A 10,147-nucleotide genomic window follows, 5' to 3' on the forward strand; every position below is an offset into this window, starting at 1 on the left:
GAGAGGTGGTCAGGCTTTGAGTCATGAATACATATTACATTTACTCACAGTTTACTCTCTCTGAAGAAAACATCAACCTGTTTCAAATAAACCACTAATTAAAAACAAATTTTAAACAAACTGCAACACATTTACCCACTCCAACTCACTGTAAATGCCCCCATCTCACTGTAACTGCACCCCATATAAACATAACTGTACCTCATCTCACTGTAAATGTGACCTATTTCACTGTGATGGCATCTCATCTCTATGTAACTGCACCACATCTTACTAAACTGCACCTCATTTCACTGTAACTGCACCTCATTTCACTGTACTGCACCTCGGCTCACGGTAACTGCACCTCTGCCCACAATAACTGCACCTCAGCTCACTGTAACTGCCCCAATTTACTGTAATGGCGACACATCTAACTGTAACAGCCCATATCTCACTGTAACTGACCCCATATCACTATACAGTAACTGCACCTTATGTCACTATAACTGGAAATTATCTTACTGTATCTGCACCAAAGTTTACAGTAACTTCCACATCTTGCTGTAACTGCACCCCATCTCACTGTAACTGCACACAAATCACTGTAACTGCACCCCATCTCACTGTAACTGCACCCAAACCACTGTAACTGCATCTCATCTCACTGTACCTGCCCCATTACACTGTAACATGCTTCTAATTTCACTTTAACCGCACCCCAGCTGACTATAACTGCATGCCATCTTACTGTAAATGTGACTCATCACCATGTAACTGCCCCATTTCACTCCATCCCACTGTAATTGCACCCCATCTGACGATAACTGCCCAATTTTCACGAAACTGCACCCATCTCACTGTACCTTCATCCATCCCACTGTAATTGCACCCCATCTGACTATAACTGCCTCACTCACCTTAACTACCCCATCTAACTGTAATTGCACTTATATCACTATAACTGCACCTCATCTTTCTATAACTGCACCTCATCTCACTGTAACTGTATCATTTCACCATAACTGCACCCTTCCTCACTGTAAAGGTGACTCATCTAAAAGCAACTGCCCCCATTTCACTGTACCAGCACTACATCCAAATGTAACTGCACTTAAATGACTATAACTGTCCCCATCTCACTATAACCGCATATTATCTCACTGTAACTGCCCCATTTCACAATAACTGCACCTGTTCTCATCATACTGTAACTGAACCTTATATCACTGTAACTGCACCTTATATCAGTGTAACTGCCCCATCTGACTGTTACTGCACCTCATCTTATTATAACTACAGAAGAACCCTTTGAAGAACCCTTGATTTTTTTGCTATTTTTCTGAGAATGTAGGCAAATGTTATATTCTTTTAGGAAAACTGGTTCAAGCTTTGTAACGAGACCTTAGCCACCGCTGTACGGTTTGGAATATTCCAGCAGGAAGTTGCGTCATCATCAAAATTTACAGAAAATTCTGAGAATATCAGAATGAGTTCTCTGATCGTTCTTTCTCTCTTTTTCAATTATGTTGTGATGCTGATCTTGAAAGTGACAATATTTTGGAGATTTTTTTATTAGAGGAGTCTCCAGTTTCTTTCTTTCTTTCTTTCTTTCTTTCTTTCTTTCTTTCTTTCTTTCTTTCTTTCTTTCTTTCTTTCTTTCTTTCATTCATTCATTCATTCATTCATTCATTCATTCATTCTTTCTTTCTTTCTTTCTTTCTTTCTTTCTTTCTTTCTTTCTTTCTTTCTTTCTTTCATCTTGCTGTCCTTTCCTTTTTACCTTAACACAGTCTTGCCATTCCTGCTTTCTTCCTATTTCTTTAAAAAAAAAAATCTAAAAATAAACAGACAAACAAGAAGAACAAACAAACAGACGAAAGACTTTAGCAGAAGTGGGTCAAGTGTGACTTTCTCTCCTTCAGCACATGAGAATGCGATGGATGCATGCGATGGATCTTCACAACGGTGTCAAAACGGCGACCTTTGAGCTGGATCTTCATCTTCAGGAAGAGGGTGAAGTCCACATGAGCCAAATCTGGCAAATAGGTTGGGTGTGGAAGTGAGATCATGTGGATTAAGCTCAGGGGTAGAGCTCGCTGAAGGTCTTCCTGATCTCCCATCATCTTCCAGTAATGTTATTCCGCTCTTGCGTGCGTGACACTCAAAACACAACTCAACTCATTGCAATTGCAGCATCGCTGTATATCAAACATATGTCATGTCAAACGTCTCTGTGGCGTTTTGCCCAGTTTCACGCAGAGTTACACGTTTGCTCTTTGCTCTAACATGCTGTCCATGAAGAAATCGCAAACGCGGTCAGAACAGCACCAGTTAGCACTATTAGTCTCTTCATGTATTTGTACTTTCAGTGGTACTTTTTCTTAAGTTGATATGAAAAAGGAGTCATATATAAGCTGGGGATAAGTACTTTTCCTCGAGTACAGGAAGTACTTTGTGCACCATTGGTATTATGATATTGAGATGCAGTCTTGCTGCAGTATTTTCCTTATGAATTTAAAGCGGTAGCAGATTCTCAGGTTCTTACAGGTGCCTGGCGCCCGAAGCGTGCATTAAATCCGGGCAGTAGTCTAGTCGGCGACTTGAGTCGAGTGTCTGTCTGTGTTCGATCGACATGTGTGACCTGACCTTCCTTGCTCCGCTGTGCGCTAGCTGTCTCTCTGCCAGCAATGTGTTCTCCCTCCCACGGGAGGCTCTCGCTGACCGCTGTGAACCCACTGACCAGGAGGAGAGGCTGCTCTCTCTCTCTCTCTCTCTCTCTCTCTCTCTCTCTCTCTCTCTCTCTCTCTCTCTCTCTCTCTTTCCCTCTCTTTCCAGAAGCCAGACAGGCAAGACTAGACTGCTGAGCACAGGGTGAGGCTGAGGGTGAGGGTAAGCCAGAGGTTCTTGCATCATTTCAGACCTTGTGATATGCTTCAGTGTGAAATCTTTCCAGTGAGAGCCTGTAACAAATCGCCCCCCACCCCCACCCCAAACACGCCAGACACACACATGTCAGTTTATGGTGAACTATAATTGCTCACGTTCTCCTCACATCACAATACAAAACCAGTGACTTCTACAGGGGTAGCTTCCAGACCGTTCTTTCCTCTTCATAAATCTTGCATAGACATTTGAAACCCATTAAACACATGTTTAATATCGGACACTGTACTGAGCTCCTCACGTCGATACTGCACGAACACTTAGTTTTCCGGTGCAAATCCGGGAATCGGAAGCTTTAACTTGCGTGCTTGTGTGATTCGTCTCAAGTCGCTGTCGCTTAACTGGAAATTGGTAAAAGAGTAGGTTACATTAGACACACAAACTCCGGATCCCATTTCAGTGTCTGTATTGTGTGTTGCTGAGGCACCAGCCAGATCCTGGTGCAAAAGGTTCATCCAGGGTTCATTTTATTGCGATTCTTGCATCAATAAACAGCTAATAATTCCTCTAGAATTTTTTATTTTTTTTGAAAGAAACATACAGGTTCAAGGCCAAAAGATTTATACATTTTATGGATATAAGTACTTCCTTCCCCACCACAAAGTTGAAGCAGACAACTGTATAGGATGTCTTTGGTTGTGCTTGCATTATATTTTCCCTTCACTTAAACTAGGAGAACCAAACCTGTTCCAGCATGACAATGCTCCGATACACAAAACCAGCTCCATGATCTTCAGCAACCTGCTTTAGAGCTTTGACCTCACCTCTATCAAACACCTTCGGGATGAATAGGAATGGTGATTGCAACTCATCTCTCCTCACCTTACATCAGAACCCACAATTTTCTCTGAAATCACTTGAAACAGACAAGGAATCGCCATTCATCCTTGTTTATTCCATACTTAATAAAAGCCAGACTTTGCTTTTGATTTTTGATTCAACAGAATATTTGAAATAATTAAACAAATGAAAAGGGCAAGAGAGAGGTATTTAGAGCTCAGTGAGAGCTACAGAAAATGCTTGTTTGCAGTGATTGCCTCTAAAGGTTTCATCCATGCCATTTTCATTTGTTTTATTATTTAAAATATTCTGTTGAATCAAAAAGAAAAAGCAAAGTCAGATTTTTTTGCAGATATGGAATAAACAGTGATGGATGCCACTTTTCCTCAGTTTAAAGTTATTTCAGAGAAAACTGTGGAGGGGTACTAGTGTATATATACATATATATACAATATTACGCGTTAACGCAAATTAATTTTAACAGCACTCATTTTATTGACGCATGATTATTGTATCGCTCATTTCTGTTGAAATGACCATTAAAAAAAATTATATAAACAAATAAATACATTTAAATGAGGCAAAAGAAAACCTTCAACACAACACATATTTATTGCTTTCTTTACTCAGATAAAAATGAAGGAAAAAAATTATATTTCCACCATAATGCACACATCCGGTAATTAACCCTCTGGGGTTGACAAACGGCGTGTTTTGTGGCATTTTCTCCTCATAATACAAAAACAAACATAAATTACTCTGGTTTTTTAAAATCATACAGATAAGAACAATACATCATTTGAATCTGTAAAGGGTCTCCTTTTATATTTGTATAAACTCATAATTAACAACAAAATGCTGTGCTATTGTAAAATAAAGAAAACCCACATGGTGCGCTTTCTGCAGTCTCTGTCATCTCTCTTCACAGACATAAAAAAACAACCTGAATCTCAGTGAATACTTACAGTAGTCGAATCTTGAAATGACAAGAGACTGAAAGAGCACCTGGGCAGCCTGTGTGGACAGAAATAGTTGAATTCTTCGGATGTTGTAAAGAAGAAATCGACAAGAACAAGCCACATTAGTGACATGTGGGAAGAAGGTCAGTTCATTGTCCAAAATTACCCCAAGGTTACGAGCAGTGGCTGAAGGGGAGAGCAGAGAGTCATGTAGTGTTATTTGGAGATCTTGACCTGGAGATGAATCACCTGGGATGACCAGCAGTTCTGTTTTGCTAGGGTTACGTTTTAGTTGGTGAGCACTCATCCAGGAAGATATGTCTGTCAAGCATGCCATAATCCGAGCAGATGCCGTGGTATCTGATGGAGGGAAAGAAAAGATTAGTTGAGTGTCATCTGCATAGCAGTGGAAAGAAAACCCATTTGAGGATATGACTTCACCAATGGAGTGGGTATAGAGGGAGAAATGGTTCTTGGGCGAAAAGAAATGTACGCTTTTCAGTTTTTCCGATGAGCTAGTGTTGCAGTAGTTTCATTGTAGTACAGGACATAAGTGGCCTATGTGGTCTATTTGGCTATTATGATTTTTTTAAATAGCTCAGTATATCTTCTATATAGACATTGATAAAAGAGTTGAGCATGTCTTTCAGGGATTGCCGGCAGGAAAGACCCAAAGCAGGACGCCACCGGAAGAACAAAACCAGGTCAGAAAGGGCAGCACAGGCAGGAAAGATAGAATGCTTGAATACTTATGAGCACTCTGTTGCAGCACTTATGGGGAGCGCGAATCAGGGGGCGGATCTGAGGGAGGACAGGTCTGAGGAGGGAAACATGGAAGGTCGGATGGATGTGTAAAACTCTGGGGAGCTTGCCGCGGGGTTTATGACCTGGAAATAGGGAATGGGCCCATGAAACGCGGGGCAAGCTACTTGCACATGGCCTTGAGGGGCAGGTCACGAGTTGAAAACCTGACCTGCTGGCCAATCCGATACCGAGGGGCAGGTTGGAGTCTGCGATTGGCCCAACGCTCGCAACTCCGGAAGAACTTGAGGAGAGCTGCCAGGGACATCATCCACCCTCGCCAACAATGCCTGAACTGGGCCAGGGCAGACAGAAGGTCTCGGGCTCTTGGGTGGTAAACAGTGGGGGTTGGTAGCCGAACCCTAACCCTAAAAAGTCGAGAGACCTGTGGCAGCGGTGGAAAGAGTATTATGAGCATATTTAGTGCCAGGGAGTAACAGTGGCAGGGAGTATAGAATCAGGTGGTGGCTCTTTCTCATCAGGGAGAAGTTGCATCGTCCAAAGAACAGTCCCCAACGTCAACAGTAGGTGAAGGTGGGCCGTGATGGAACTATAGCCCCTGATGAACCGCCGATAGAAATTGCCAAACCCCAAGACCCTTTACGGGTGGTGGGTTGGGGCCAGTCCTTTACTGCCTGAATCCTGGCTTGGTCCATCTGAATGTTACCAGCTGAAAGGATACATGGAATTCGCATTTCTCCGCTTTTACATATAATCCATTCCAGAGGAGCCACCCAAGTAACGAACACACGTGCTGGACATGTTCTTCAACCGAGCATGAGAACACGACTGCTGGTGCATTGGTGAGGTCAAACGGCATGATCAAGTCCCTGACTTGTCTCCCTCCCGGATACAGACAAGGTGGTAGGCATTATGGAGGTCCAGTTTGGAAAAGATCATGGAGCCCTGGAGCAAGTCGAATCTGGAAAACATCAGGGGCAATGGGTACTGGTTCTTGATTGTTATGGCATTTAAACCCCAATAGATGATGCAAGGATAGAGGCTCTTGTCCTTCTTTTTCACAAAGGCCACCCGAAGTCCTGAGTACTGGAACGGCTGTGGATCCTGAATAATTGTTTGGAAGAGACTGATAAAGTGCGGCTCACCGTGGCCCCTTTCCTCAAAGAGCCCGCCATTTTGATAGACTTGAAGCAGCAGGTGCAACATCCTGTCGAGGGGTGGATGAACCAAAGACCTTGGGGCGTTCCTCAGAGAAGGTATTGAAGGAAGAGCAATGCGAAGACTGATTCTCATAATGCAAGGCCTGTCCGAAGAGCAAGGAGATGACATAGGCCACTTTAGCCTGCTCAGTGAAAAAAGAGGATGGTTGGACACTAAAAATCAGACTACACTGCGCCAGAAAGGACAAAGTTTGGGTTCTCCCGAGAAGCGAGCCAAAACGCTGGGTGCGGGCTTGGCCTGGGGTAGCATCGGCGGAGCCGTTAGAGTTTGAGGTGTTGAATAAGCTGCTTAAGGCCCGTAGTTTAGAGTGATAGAGTGTCCGAATACTTATTAGCACTCTGTCGTGGCACACGGTGAATGCTAAACGTCCAAACGTCCGGAAGCGCGAAGCAGGGGACGGATCTGAGGGAGGAAAGCGAGTCCAATCTGGCACCGAAGCGGAAGCGGATGTCGTGACCACGGAAATGTTTCTGCGACTGGCTGACAATGTCATTCGTGAATGCCTGAAACACTGCTGGCGCTTTGGTGAAGCCATAAAGTATTTATTACCCACTTATCATAGTGCCCCCAGTGGTGTGGAAGGCTGTTTTCCACTCGTCACTAGTCCCTCGCTTTGATACTGATACATGCTTCCCGGAACTGTTCAAGAGCAGACAGCACCAGAGGGACTGGGTATGGGTATGGCACAATGATGGCGTTCAAGCCTCGGTAGTCAATACATGGTTGACCTCCACACTTTTTTACCACAAAGAGAAATCCTGCAGCTGCAGATGACATGATAAACAGATAAAGCCTTCTGCTAGCACAGTGAGATAATTTTAAATAATTGTCTGGAAATGTCCAGCCCCCCTGCTGTGCACTTGAATACTGCCGGATACCCAAATAAAATTTATTATGCTTCCTAATGCTAGATTCGTTTTTTTTTTTGTTATGCAATGACAAAATACAGACAAATAAGCATTACTTTTCAAGAGATATGTCACTTATTTAAGAGCATTATTACTATCGTAATGACGTTTTTCCATATTCATTGCTATTGAAATCAAAACATTTACATTTGCGTTAAATGTAAATTATTTTGGTACATTAGGTTGAATGTACCTTTCTCTAACAAATAATTAGGCTATATTAATAGTTAAGAGTCATTTTTATTTTAACTTTATCAAATACAGATATGATATGAGTAAAACATATTTAAAATGACATTTTCAACATATGTCGATGGCATTGTTCTGAGAGCGGGCGGCCATATTCTGGTCATAGTTTGGGGACCCCTGATCTGGACTATTTTAAAATAGAGTGGCAGACTGGGACCAATTGTTTACTTAGATTTTGTTGCTAGCTGAGATTAAACAAATAAATAAATAATTTGATGAACATTACTGGACTGTGTTCAAATCGAATGGCTAATCACACAAATATAATGCAAGTATAGACAGAGTAGTTTTAAGTACTTCATTTAGCTTTTCAGGTGCCAATCATGCCTTGTTCCATTACTTTTCAGCTTAGCTACATGTAACAAAAAATCTACTGATCCACATGGGCAATAACTAATCAGCCTTTAGGGGGCCAAGCATTTCAATAGCCAAAGGTGTACTCAGATGGAAGCACTCAAGATATGCTATGACTCATATTACTAGAGAGCGAGTTTGCGTGTTAATATTCAATGTTGCCCCAGTAACAGTGGGACAATACAGTAAGCAAACACACACAAAGACACCCGCTCCTGATTGATGATCATGCTTGCTTTCCGCATTAGAAGGTCGCCAAATTAACTTGGTCCTGATTCATCCTAATGAAGCCTGACTGGAAACTGGTGTAAGAGTTACATAAGAGACACAAAGACTGACTGTGGATCCCATTTTGGTGAATCACGGTGTTAAATAGTTTCAAGACCCCAAGGCTAAACTGCAGTTATGTTCTAAACAGCTGCCTGCTTCTTTTATCGGCAATCTTGAAGACCAGAGTTAAAGCCAGGAGATAAATAATGTAGTTTGAGATTCGAAATAAAAAAATCTAACAGCTTGACCCGTTTACAGAGACCGAGGCAATGCCAATGTCAACTTGTTTGGCCCAAAAAAGGATTTAAGCAGGCTTTCGCTGGGGTATTACAAATATCTTATGAGAAATTATTGTTTCCAATTGCTGTATGTATGGAAAACTGAAAAGAGAGAGGAACATTTGGGAATTCTGACCTGCTAGAAGTGCAAATAACAGATGAATCAAGGCTTTGTGTGAAAGGTTGGGCTAAAACTGATTTGTGGCAACAGTGGATGCTAAATGTCAAAGTGACACAAATGAAGTTAAAGCAACAAATGTGCAGAATAGAACCGTAGCGTTGAGATGCTAAGATGCCAAAGCATGTGCCTCAATTGTGTTTCGAATTTTTAAATAAAATAACAAGGATCATAAAAATGTCAGGACTGGCTAGTACTGTGCACGTCGCCATGTTAGCATAACCACCGCATCTTCAGCCACATTAGCGTTTGAAGTTCAGTCATTTCCAAAGCCGGTGATGGGATCGGGGGTTCTTCTCCCCGCTGCCTGGCACGAGGTAAGTGGGTGGGGTGCCTCTTTCTACCCACTGTCTGGCTGTGTCCAAGGAGCCACGCTTTTGCCAGGCCTCAATTATGGGGGAGTCATCCAGAACACGCTGAAGCAATTACGGCCCCATATAAATCAATAAACTGCTGCTGCTGCTTTAAAAACGTGATCCGATCCCTGCACGAGTAGAATTCAGCCACATTCAGGTTCAGATTTGATTTCTTTTCTCTCCCTTTTTTCTTGGGGTGAATTTGCAAAGTTCGTAATTATATTTATTACCTGCATTATTACATAAAGTCAAAATATATCTTTTAATAATCATTTTACGTAACGAAGCATACGTTGATTACAGACAAATATAACTCAAAGACTACAGGCTGAAGTAGGTGAAATTCAATTTGTTTTTTAAGCCTCCAATTTGAAGTCTATTGAAAGGCTAAAAGAACATGGAAATCAGAATCGGTTCAGCAGTAAAGAAGGAGCTTCAATCCTTTATAAGGATAAGTAAAAACAAGTTTACAAGTTTATTTAAAAAAAATACATAATTGTTCATTTTAGAGGAGATTACAGATAGCTAGGAAAATGCCGGAGTGATTGCATTCATTTATAACATTTTCACCTCATATTTGTTGTCCTTAACTAAAAGAAAGACCTATATGCTTCATATATATATATATATATATATATATATATATATATATATATATATATATATATATATATATATATATATATATACACACACACACACACACACACACACACACACACACACACACACACACACACACTTTAAAAAGTGCATTCATGTGGATACTACTCTGACACATATCACCTACCAAAAAATTATTAAAAATGGTTGCAGACCAGTTTACACCTGTCATGGCAGTGGATGTGAAGGAAGCTTTCAGCAGGTTGATGCTCCCTTTTCACATCCACCCTGTAATATTGTTCAG

The sequence above is a fragment of the Silurus aristotelis genome (genome assembly GCF_946808225.1).
Source record: "Silurus aristotelis genome assembly, chromosome: 24".
In the NCBI taxonomy this organism is placed as follows: domain Eukaryota; kingdom Metazoa; phylum Chordata; class Actinopteri; order Siluriformes; family Siluridae; genus Silurus; species Silurus aristotelis.